The sequence below is a fragment of the Zalophus californianus genome, chromosome 4 (assembly GCF_009762305.2).
Source record: "Zalophus californianus isolate mZalCal1 chromosome 4, mZalCal1.pri.v2, whole genome shotgun sequence".
Lineage (NCBI taxonomy): Eukaryota > Metazoa > Chordata > Mammalia > Carnivora > Otariidae > Zalophus > Zalophus californianus.
The window spans coordinates 25,368,140-25,380,949 of record NC_045598.1 but is presented as its reverse complement, the minus strand read 5'-3'; the positions used below and the strand labels follow the sequence as shown (position 1 = coordinate 25,380,949).

The following is a 12,810-nucleotide window of genomic DNA, read 5'->3' as shown; positions in this document are numbered from 1 at the left end:
ATTCCTTCACAGCAACATCTAGACCTGTGTTTGACCAGCTAGTGTCTGACCAGAGCCTTGTCAAGTTGATATGTCAAATTAGCCATCACCTAGAGCATGGTAGATGGTTGACACAATCCCTGCCTGTCTCTGATTCTCCCCTCCCTCCTTTGAGTCCACTTCCTCCTCTAGATTATTTCTCTGGCTTAAGTCTAGGCTTAAAATTGTAGGCATTAAGATAATTTATACATAAAGAGATAAAAATTATTTTCAGAATATACAAAGGCAACCATTGAACACAATTAACTTATTGAGTCTTTCCACATCCTTTGACATCCATCTGAAACAAACATTTAAAGAAGGAGTAGAAATTATTCCAGAATTCCATACTTAGTTCTGAGGTTTCATCTTTATGATCCCTCTGTACTTTTTCCTACTCAGAACTCATACAAATAGAAAGCAAAAAAGAAAAAGGAAAAATCCCCTCTGATGACATAAATCAGGCCTTATGCGTGATCAGTAATGACTCTGAACTTCGAGTTGCTGAATTACTGAACAGTATAAGAGAGAAATCAGAATGCCCCCTGATCTGCATCACGCCCCTCCCCAACCCCCGCTCCTCATTTCGGGCTCCATTGGGTCCCCACACCTGTGTGCATATGTGTCACCTCCAGGTCACGTGCAGTTGGTGTCTCCAAGTCTAGGAGCCCCCAGCATTGTCTGTCATCAGCATTCAGGGCTTCAGAATATTCCACCCAGGCCACAGCCCTCCAGTGAGGCTCCCCTGGAAAGGGGCCCACCATGCCCTGCCCAGAGCAGGAGCACAAAGAAAACACAGAGAAAGCGTTGTTGACTCAGGGAGGGGATGTGTGAAGAACTACCCTGAACACACACACGTAGGTTTAAAATGAATAATTAGGTGATAAATTCAAATGATGCCTAAGAAGAACAGCTGAAATTAAAATAAGAACCCGAAACAGGAACATCATGGAGACCTGTGGGGTCAGCAAGTCAGGGAGCAGGACTGTGGTACGGCTCTCATGGGCCTTATCCTCCATTAAAAACAATATATTAAACATGATAGTGGACAACTGTGTTGTTAGAAAGATGAATATAATCCAGTCTGGACACATTATTGTATGCCCATTATTGTCACATTCATATTTTTTCCTTCCGATTTTGAAAGAAACTAAAGTTAAACCATTCTCCTACACCCCTAAAAGTGTGGTGGCCCCTAAGCATTGGGTCTCTTGTGCCTAATGGATAAGTTGATACTGCCAGAAAAAAAAAAAAAAAGACAACATTGGGAGAATGTGTGTCCTGCTGTGTGTGTCCCCCACCTACACCCCATCCTCAGTTGGGGAAGATCAAGATCAAGGCTACTAATCTTCTTCTTTCCCCTTTATCCCGCTCTGCTTTGCCTCTTTTCCTCTCAACGGCTCCTGCTCCCCGCCCCGCCCCCGCCTCTCTTGTTTACCATCTCTGGTGCCATCTGTCCGTCCCTGGTTCTCCGGGGACAAGCCGAGGGCCCCCTGAGCACAGCGCCCGGTGCCCATCTTCGTCCGTCTCTCTGCTGCCTGTGTCTGCTACGGCTGGGACTCGGGCCCTCGCTCCGCCACCATCTGCACCCGCCACCCCAGAGAAGACGCCCAGTGGGCCCCGACTTTGGACAGTAGAGGAAGAGGGGGCTGCAGATGGATGAAGGAAGCTTACAGATTTAAAATAGCAAAGCATCTTGTGGACGTGCCCGTGTGTGTACGGGCCCGAGCGCACACAAACGCACACGCCTCTCCTTCATTTGAGTCTATGGAAGAGACCACAGAAGCTTAAGAAAGAAAGAGAGACGTGTGTGAAAGATGCCCCATGCCCTGCCCCCCGCACACACGGAGAAGGGGTGAAGGGGGGACGCCGGGTCCACACTGAAACCGGCACGCCCCGTCTGCCCCGTGTGTGAGGACGCGGTGAATGTGTCGGCAGGTGCCCAACGTGCAGGAAGCAGCTGTCTGCCAGTGGACGCCCTCATCTGCAGGGTGACAGCAAGGAGTACCCCAAGGGCAGAAAAACATCTGGAGAAGTACTGTAGAAAGCAGTTTATTTTTTCCAACAGAATTTTATTGAGTTCTAAGCGCAGTAAGTTAAAAAAGTCATTCCGGGTCCCGGGAAGCACTGGAAAAGAAGGGTGAGTTCGGGGGGAGGGACGACATGAATCGGGCCTTGGGTTCAAGGTTAAGTCTGGCTGTCAACTGACAAGGAGACAAGAAGCAAGTCAGTGGCCCGGACAGAGGTGGCCAAGGCTGCAGGCATCGGGAAGGGGCTGGTACAGGAGGGCAAGCTTAGCCCAGTGTCCAAAAAGTAATGGCTGCCATGTGCTGAGTTTCTTCTCTGTGCCTGACACTTTCAGTGTATCATTTCTAGACCTTACAACACCCAAAATAGAGGAATTATTGTTCTTGTCTTATAAATGAGAAAACAGAAGCCCGGAAAGGTTGAGGAGACGTAAACCACACAGTAAGTGTGCAGTCAGGATGCTAACCCAGATGGGTCTGACTCCAAAGTCCACAATACCAGCTGCCAGACACCCAGGTCTAACGGGGCACCAAATAAAGGGGGGAGTAGGTGCATCTCTGTAGCAGAGCTGTGGCCAGGGCTGGTGGGCCAGGCAGGGGACCTGTGTGTCCCAGCTGGGCTCTGTTCTCTCCACCTGGGCAGCGTCAGGGAAAGGACCCAGTATCCAGGCCTCCTGGAGTCGGCGCTGGCCCCTTGGCTCCCAGCAGCCCCTCGCTACAGCAGACAGAGAACCCGAGCGCTCCTGAATCAAAAGAATGGAGTGAATGAAAGTCACATTCTCTCCAGTTCCTTGCAAGTCGGCTTGATTCATTTTGAGTTCCATCGTCCTTGGGTCATTATTGAATTCCATATATGTATTGTTGGGACACTAACAAGTTTAGGGATCAAACGGTGGCATTTAGAGCTGTTTTCTCTGTCTTCGGGAAGGTCCCCCTGGGCTTAAGCACCTGTGCACATGTGACATGCTGTCCTAAGATGTTCATATCACATAACTGAAATAACGATTAGAAATGTAAGGGAGTGGAATGGCAGGGACACCTGGTTCTTAAGCAAATAGTGATCTGCCTAACGCTAAGATGGGCTGGAGTACAGTGAGAGGTGGTCAGTTTCCAGCAGATGGGACTGGGACCCGCAATGGCAGGAGCCCACAGGCGCCCACACCTGCTCTGGGTCACCACATCCCTGGGCTTGGCGGGAGAGGACCAACCCAAACACACACACACTCATGCGCTCATCTCTCTCTTTCCCTGGAAACAAATGCAGGAGGTTCTTTGGCTGCATCCTTTCCCTGTTCTTCACTCCTCTCAGACCACGCAGTGGACTCCTCCTCCAGCCCTGCCTCCGCCCCCTCCCCTGTGTCCCCTTCTGAAGTCCCAGGAGACGCCCAAGGAGCACATGCCGGTGGGGCACCCAGCACTCCGCTGTGCATCACCCATGCCCACCTCTGGCATTTTCACACCACCTCCAGAGGCTTGGAAGGAACCGGGGCAGACTAAGCCTTTCACTCACCGTCCACACCATATACCCACCACCATCCCATGAGGAGAAAAAAAAAAAAAAAGTAAAACAAAAACAAAAAAAAAATCTTTTGTACAGAGATATATTTTTATTATACAAAGTTTGTACAGTACCAAAAAAGAAAGAAAAAAAGGTGTAAATTTTTTTTCATTATTGTAGGTAAACGGTAGTGGAAGCCTTTTTTGTAAATGTAATAAAATGTATAAATATGGTTTTCAGAAAACATCAAGTACTGTAAATATGTAATCTACACACCTTCTTGGCTTGTCTGCGGTATATACATTTAATTTATCTGTCTCTGTATATGAGGCTTCCCCTGGGGTCCTGCATTATGGTACTTTCCTGAATTTGAAAGCAATTTTAAATTTTTTGAATTCAAATAAAATATAAATTTTTGCATTGGTTTCTTACATTTTAATGGCCTTTTTCGTGGCTAGGGGCAAGTGTTTCCTGGGGAAGGGGAGGAAAGACATATTTTGGGCCAGAAGCCAAGAGTGGAAATATGGAACTCTACCACAGACAAAAATTAACACAAAAGGGAGTACATACCTAAACATAAGACCTAAAATATAAAAATCTTACAAGAAAGCATAGGGGAAAGCTTCATGACATTGGATTTGGTGATGATTTCTGGGCTAGGACTCCAAGAGCACAGGCAACAAAAGAAAAAATAGATAAATTGCACTCCATCAAATCCAAAAGCTGCATCAAAGGACACAGTCAACAGAGTGAAAAAGCAACCTATGGGATGGGAAGAAATATTTGCAAATCGTATACTGTTAAGGGATCAACATCCAAAAAAATGTAAGGAATTCCTACCATTCAACAACAACAAAGCCTGATTTTATTTTTTTTAAGATTTTATTCATTTGAGAGAGCGAGAGAAAGGACACGTGAGGGAGGAGCAGAGGGAGAGCAACAAGCAGACTCCGAGCTGAGCATAGAGCCCAATGCAGGGCTTGATCCCACGACCCTGAGATCACAACCTGAGCCAAAATCAAGAGTCAGATGCTTAACCTACTGAGCCACCCAGGCACCCCTCAAAACCTGATTTTAAAACAGGCAAAGTACTTGAAGAGACATTTCTCCAAAGAAGACACACAGGTGGCCAACAAGCACATGAAAAATTGCAAAACATCACACATTGGGGACATGCAATCAAAACCACAGTGAAATGCCACCTCACATCTGTTAGGATAGGTTCTGTGAAAAACACAGAAAATACCAAGTGTTGGCAAGGATGTAGAGAAACTGGAATCCTTGTGTGTGTGAAATAGTACAACTGCTGTGGGAAATAGTATGGAGGTTCCTCAGAAAATGGGCTGCTGTATGATCCAGCCATTCCTCTTCTGAGTATATATCCAAAAGAATGGAAAGCAGAGTCACAGATATATGTGTACCCATGTTCATAGCAGCATTATTGGTGATAGCTTAGGGGTAGAAGAGCCCAAATGTCAATTGACAGATGAATGGATACACAAGATGTGCTGCATGTGTACAACGGAACAGTAGCCTTAAAGAGGAGAGAAATTTTGACACATGCTGCCACATAGAGGAAGCTTGAGAACGTTATGCTAAGTGAAACAAACCCATTACAGGACAAATACAGCACGATTCTGCTTTTATAAGGTGTCAGATTCATATAAATAAAGTAGAATGGTGGTTGCCAGGGGCTGGAGGGAGGGGGGAGTGGGAGCTGTTTAATGGGTACGGAGTTTCCATTTTACAAGATGAAAAAAATCCTGGAGATTGCACAACAACGTGAATATATTTGATAATGCTGACCTGTACCCTTAAAAATGGTTAAGATGGTAAATGTTATGCAATGTGTATTTCATCACATTTTTTTATTTAAAAAATTAAGTTATAGTAAAGCCCGGATCAGCTCAGGATAAGAACCTGGGGACAGAAAAGCTATTCTCCTTCAGGGATGGGGTTTGGCCTGGACTGAAGAGGTCAGGTTCCAAGGATGGCAGCCTAAAGGGCAGGTGGCTTAGGCAGCAGGAAATCTATAGTAGACAAAGGCCAAACTAAGGAGGATCATCCAGGCAAGATGGCCACTGCAGGAGAGGTAAAGAAGAAAGGACTGGCAAGAGCTGGGGGTCTCCTCTAGGGAACCCTCGTGCACTGTGGGAGGGAAGGCAAACTGGCTCAGCCACTGTGGAAAACAGTATGGAGATTCCTCCAAAAATTAAAAATAGAACTACCATATGATCCAGCAATTCCACTTCTGGGTATATATCCGGAGGGAACAAAATCACTATCTTAAAGAGATAACTGTATCCCCATGTTCATTGCAGCCTTGTTTACAATAGCCAAGACATGGAAGCAACCTAAGTGTCCATCAGTGGACGAATGGATAAAGAAGACACACACACACACACACACACACACACACACACACACACACACGTAATAGTATTAAGCCATAAAGAAAAGAGAGAGAGAAGGAAATCCCCACATTTGCAACAACATGGATGGATCTTGAGGACATTATACTAAGTGAAATAAGTCACACAGAGAAAGACAAGTACCGTATATTCTCACTTATATGTGGAATCTTACAAAACAGAACTCACAAATACAGAGAATAGATTGGTGGTTGCCAGAGGCAAGGGTGGTGTGCAGGAGAAATGGGTGAAGGTGGTCAAAAGATGCAAACCTCAAGTTGTAAGAGAACTAAGTTCTAGAGATTTAATGCACAGCATGGTGACTATAGTTCATGATACTGTGTTGTGTATTTGAAAGTTGCCAAGAGAAGAGATCTTAAAAGTTCTCATCACATAAAAAAAGAGTGTAACTATGTGAGGTAATAGATGTCAACTAAACCTATGTGGTGATCATGTCACAATGTATACATATAGCAAATCATTATGTTGTATGCTTTAAATTAATACAATGTTATGTATCAATTATATCTCAATAAAACTAGGGGGAAAACAGAATAAAACAGAAAAAAAAATGGTAAAATATTTAGCTAATGAAAATACTCCCCCCCAAAAAATATAAGCAAAAGAGAGGGGAAAAAAATTTTTTTAGAGGAAAAGAAAACATTCTCTGGGCCTCCAGGTTAAAAATTAAGTCCATTGCAAGAAAAGAAAATCAGGTTGTCATCAGGTTTCCTAATAGCAACACACAAAGCAAAATAAGAGTGAAGCAACATTTTCAACAAACTGAAGGGAAAATATAAGCCAACTATTATATATGCAGTAATTTTTAAGCATCGAGACTATGAAACACAGTATTAAATATTCAAGAACTTAGGAATATTTTACTCGGGAACCCCTCCTGAAAAATCTACTACTAATGAGAGGACAGGTTTTATCCACCCCATTGAGAACTTCAGCAAAAAGACTGGTATTGAGAACTGAGTATATTGAAATCTAAGATGAAGAATGGAAGATGGAAGAATAGTATATACTAAATAGTATAAAGATGGAAGAATAATATATAAATGTCATGTGTCTGACAAAAAGGAAATATCTTTTTTAAAGATTTTATTTATTTATTTGAGAGGGAGAGAATGAGAGCCAGAGAGCACGAGAGGGAAGAGAGTCAGAGGGAGAAGCAGACTCCCCGCTGAGCAGGGAGCCCGATGCGGGACTCGATCCTGAGACTCCAGGATCATGACCTGAGCCGAAGGCAGTCGCTTAACCAACTGAGCCACCCAGGCGCCCCAAGGAAATATTTTTTTTAATGGGAAGAGAAAGGAGAGGAAAGGGGAAAGTAAAATGAACCCATTGTTGGCCACAGAGAGACTGGGTGGGAGTCAAAAGATCACCTAAAGAAAGATTTCTCAAACTCAGCACCATTGACATTGGGGGCTGGATACTTTTTGTTGTTGCATTTGGCTGCACTGTGCATTAGAGAATATTTAGAAGCATCCCTGGCTTCTACCCACTAGATGCCAGTAGCACTCCACCTCCAGTAGTAACAACCAAAACTGTTTTCAGATATTGCCACATGTCTTCTGGGAAACAAAACTGATACTCACACACACCCTCCCTCCCCTCCATTGAGAACCACTAATATAAAGCTAATAAAATAGTAAGAACCTAAGTAGTGAAAAGGAGGACTAAGGGCATTACATGAATGTATTAGTATAAAGGAAATCATTAGAATAAAAATACAAATTTTGCTAAATATTAATACACATTTTAGGGCACCTGGCTGGCTCACTTGGTTAAGCGACTGCCTTCAGCTCAGGTCATGGTCCTGGAGTCTCAGGATCGAGTCCCACGTCGGGCTCCCCGCTCAGTGGGGTGTCTGCTTCTCCCTCTGACCCTCTCCCCTCTCATGCTCTCTCTCACTCTCTCTCTCTCTCAAATAAATAAAATCTTTAAAAAATAAATAAATAAATAAATAAATAAATATTAATACACATTTTAAAAGGACCCAAAATATCACATTGTGAAAGAACCAGTACATATGACATATACACAAAGCAAATACAACATAAAATATTATGACAGATCTGAAAACAAACATGGCCATTGTACCACTAAATGTAATTAGGTTTAATTCACCTGTTAAAAGGTTTCAGATTAATTCACAAGGTAAAACTCAACTCTGTGCTATAACAAGAGGCATACCTAAAATAAAGTAAATCAAAACAGCTAAAACCAAAGGAATAGGCATATGTTCTGCATGGTTCAAGACAATTATACATTCTGTAAGCTGGACTTTTAGTAGGGCAGGGGAGGGGGACAAGCTCTCATAGCCACACTGGGGGTCAGATATGGATATGCTGGGGGTCCTAGAGCACATGGATGCATGGCTTGGAGCTAAAGTAAAGAAACATAGTTGCTACAGTTTTTACTGTTAGTGTTTCAAAGGGAGAATCAGGAAAAACAACAAAGGAACAAACAAAGGAGCAGCAGACATATGCAAACAAGAACCCAGGGACCTTTGTCTTGGCATCAGACAAGTCAGAATTCAGGCCCAAGGCATCAAACAAGACCAAGAAGCTCATTTTACAGTGCTAAAGGACACAATTCACAATGAAGATGTAACATATGTTAACTACTCACCCTATAAGAAGCAGCCACTTTCATACAGCAGAAACTAAGAAATGCAAAGAGAAATAGAAACACACCAATAATAGGAGCTGTAAGTGACTACCATGAGGCCAACATTAATTGAAGTAACAAAAAAAAAAAAAAAGGAAGGTTGCAGAAGACCTAAACAAAATAATCGTAAGGAAGTTTTTATGAATTTCATGAAAAAAGAACTGCAAGTGGGCGCCTGGGTGGCTCAGTTCGTTAAGCGACTGCCTTCAGCTCAGGTCATGATCTGGAGTCCCAGGATTGAGTCCCGCATCGGGCTTCCTGCTCAGCGGGGAGTCTGCTTCTCCCTCTGACCTTCTTCCCTCTCGTGCTCTCTCTCATTCTCTCTCTCTCAAATAAATAAATAAATAAATAAATCTTTAAAAAAAAAAGAACTGCAAGAAAATGAACTATTTTCAAAAATCATGGTGGTAATAATGTTGGTATTTTATTTGGATACTGTTTTGTGTGTTATGGGAAAAAATAATTTTGTTGGTGTAATTTTTTACGGGGCTTTTCTCAGGGAAGAAAGGAAATTCATATGTTAGATAAAGGATGTTAAGTAAAACCCAGTAGTCCTGAATTTAATTGGAAATATCACCATGATGTTACTTTATCATTAAAATGTATGTATGTATGTATGTATGTATGTATTTCCTAGCTCTGTCTACTGAAAAGGCCTAAAGACAATGTACAATCCGTTTGCAATGAGCATGCTTAACCCTCAGTGTGTGGTCTCTAAATATTATTTTCCAATAAAAGGAACCAGAGCTCTTTGGAGAAAGAGCTGGTTTCAGGTCCAGAGCAGGAAATTTACAAGATGAACATGGAAAATCTTGTCATCCCAGAAAACGAGAACTACCAAAGGCCACTCATGTCAAGGGGACTCAAAAGCCAAGTTTGAAAGGCTCCCACTCCACAAATACAGGACAATTTGAACATTGCTACCACTAATAATAGCAATGGATGGAAACATAGTAAATATGTGTTAATCCATGAGTTCATAATAACATTTTTTAAACTCATTCAGATACCTTATGAAAAACGCCAAGGAATCAACTCATTATTTTGATAACCAGTAAATACAAGAGAAAAAAGCAAGCATTTAGCCTGCGTTTCTTGTATGAAATGTATTTCAGGATAACCAAATATTTACGGAGGGGAAACATGATATAAACTTTCTCTTTAGAAAAGTATTCTGGCTAATAAATGAAGAAGGATAGAACTTAAGTATCACATTTTGAAACCCCTATTAAAATAAATCCCAGTGATGATCATCAATAGTTAATGTGACAGAAAAAGAGGCAACCAGACATTATGTTTTCTGATGGAGTACACAACACCATGTATGAAGAATTCTTGGATGGGCATCTGGTTGGCTCAGTTGGTAAAGCATGCAACTCTTGATCTTAGGGTTGTGAGTTCAAGCCCCATGTTGGGGTAGAGATTACTTAAAAATAAAATCTTTAAAAAAAAAAAGAATTCTTGGGAAAAAGTTTAAAGTCAAATCTAAATCTGATCAAATCTCTAGGTCTCAGTACTAGTTCACAGATGATATAGATGACAGAGAAACAAGTTCAATGACACTAAGGTTGCAACTGACAATATACAGAGTCTGGAAAACTCCTCAGTAAAAATGACCTAACTCTAAATTGAGTTGCAAGGTATGATCTTATCTGAATCCTGATTCAAACAAGCTATTCTTAAAATTTGTGAGACAATCCATGAAATGTGAACACTAATTTAATATTTTTATTATATTAATAAATAACTTTTAACTTTTAGGTGTGATGAGGGTTTTATGCATATGTTTATTATTAAAGGCATCATTATCTTCTGGAGATACATACTCAAATATTTATGGATGGACTGATATGACATCTGGGATTTGCTTCCAAGTAGTCTTTGGAGGGAAAGGGTAACAACATACATAAAACAGGAGTAGCCATGAGCTGATAATTATTGAAGCTGGACATTCATTATGCTTTCTACTTTTGTAGATGTTTACAATTTTTCTTTAATAAAATGTCTTTTTTAGAAAACAAAAGAAGGGCAAGTAATAATTTGTCTATGTATACTATATATATCATGTCATATATAAATTATTATATTATATGTAATATATATACAACATAGTATATATATAATTTGCTTTGCTTGCCAAAAAATGCAGGACTGATTAACCATCATTACCTACAGAGGATAGGTGGTAATGGGGTGAAAATCTAGGAATGGGGGGGAAACCTTGAGTACATCTCAATAGTTTTACATTGTATACCAAGCAAATTTACATATTTAAATATTTTTTTAAAAATTTTTTAAAGATTTTATTTATTTATTTGACAGAGAGAGAAAGAGCAAGAGCAGGAACACAAGCAGGGGGAGTGGGAGAGGGAGAAGCAGGCTTCCCGCCGAGCAGGGAGCCCGATGCCGGGCTTGATCCTAGGACCCTGGGATCATGACCTGAGCCAAAGGCAGATGCTTAACAACTGAGCCACCCAGGCGCCCCTAAATATTTTAAAATTAAAACAGAGACAAACGGGCGCCTAGGTGGCTCAGATGGTTAAGTGTCTGCCTTCGGATCAGGTCATGATCCCAGTGTCCTGGGATCAAGTCCCGCATTGGGCTACCTGCTAGGCGGGGAGCATGCTTCTCCCTCTGCCTCTCTCTCTCTCTCTCTGACTCTCATGAATAAATAAATAAAACATTTAAAAAAAAACAGAGACAACATAAAACGAAATTGGTATCATAATCACAGAGAGAAAATGATTATTTTAAATCACTTTTGAACACAGAATTCTGACTTAGTGATATATACTCTAAGGATTAGAAGGATTGCAAAGAAATCTTCAGCATGACTTAGCTTATTGTTAATAGTGACCTTGGTATCACAATTTTGAAATAATTTTATGAATATATATGATTAAGCAAATAATATATTAATGTTAATTAGCACCAAGATGTAATCTGAAAAGGAGATATAAACAACAAAATAGCTGAATAAAAATCATGTAATATTAAATTTGAATTAGTTTATTAACAGGAGGGTGCCTGGGTGGCTCAGTCAGTTAAGTGACTACCTTTGGTTCAAGTCATGATCCTGGAGTCCCGGGATCGAGTCCCGCATCAGGATCCCTGCTCAGCAGGGAGTCTGCTTCTCCCTCTGACCCTCCCCCCCACCCGGTCGTGCTCTCTCTCTCTCAAATAAATAAATAAAATCTTTTTTAAAAAAAGAATATTAACAGGAATTAGTGAAATTTAAAATACATATGTGTTTACTAACTCTGTCCCTTGAAAGTGTCCAGAAGCAATAACAACACAGCAGCAGCAATGAGCACACTAAACACCCAGATCTTGGGGTTTTTTCTTTCTTTTTTTTTCTCTTTGTTGTTGTTTTTCCCCCCCTTAGGTACAGGAAGATGACCCTAAGTAACTTTTTTTACTTTTACTTTTTAAAAATTGAGGTATAATTGACATACATACACATTATATTAGTTTCTGGGGCACAACATAATGATTCAATGTTTGTATATATAGTGAAATGATCACCACAATAAGTCTAGTTAACATCCACCATCACACATAGTTCCAAAATTTTTTTCTTTTGATGAGAACTTTAAAAATCTAATCTCTTAGCAACTTGTAAATATATAATATGGTATTATTAACTATAGTCACTATGCTATACAGTACCTACCAGGACTTATTTATTTTACAACTGGAAGCCATCTCGTGGTTTCCAAATACCATTTCTCACTAAAAGAAACCAGGGCTCCTTTGAGAAATGATTGACCCCACGTCTGGAGCAAGTTAAACCCAAGCTGGGGCATCTAGTTATAATGCAAAGCAAGGAAGCACTCAAAGACTGTAGGTCAATTATTAGATGATATCATGTTCAAATCCATATGTTAACTGTTAGAAATCTTTCAAAATACAAAGTTGCGGGGAAAAAACAGGCCTACACTATTTTACAGAAGAATTTCATCAGACCTTCAAAGAATATATAATCTTCAAAGAATATATAATTATATAAATTATTCCAGAGAACAGAAAAAGAAGGAAACTCTCTCAAACCCTTAATTATGAAAAACATAAAGAAATCCTCAACATCAAAAACCAAATGAAGTAAATGAATCTAACAATATATAAAAACTGGTAAGTAATTATTTCAAATTACTGTGACACAGTACCCTGTCTGTGC

General features: G+C 40.8%; 1 protein-coding gene across 1 annotated transcript in view; it reads left to right on the top strand.

The window, feature by feature from the left end:
* The window catches only part of CSMD2 (CUB and Sushi multiple domains 2), a 594,848-nt gene extending 590,908 nt beyond the window's left edge, over positions 1-3,940 (top strand). Inside the window, exon 71 of the mRNA XM_027615123.2 lies at positions 1,501-3,940. The gene's annotated coding sequence lies outside the window, so the exon portion shown is untranslated. The remainder of the gene's footprint in view (positions 1-1,500) is intronic.
* The last annotated feature ends 8,870 nt before the right edge of the window (positions 3,941-12,810 follow it).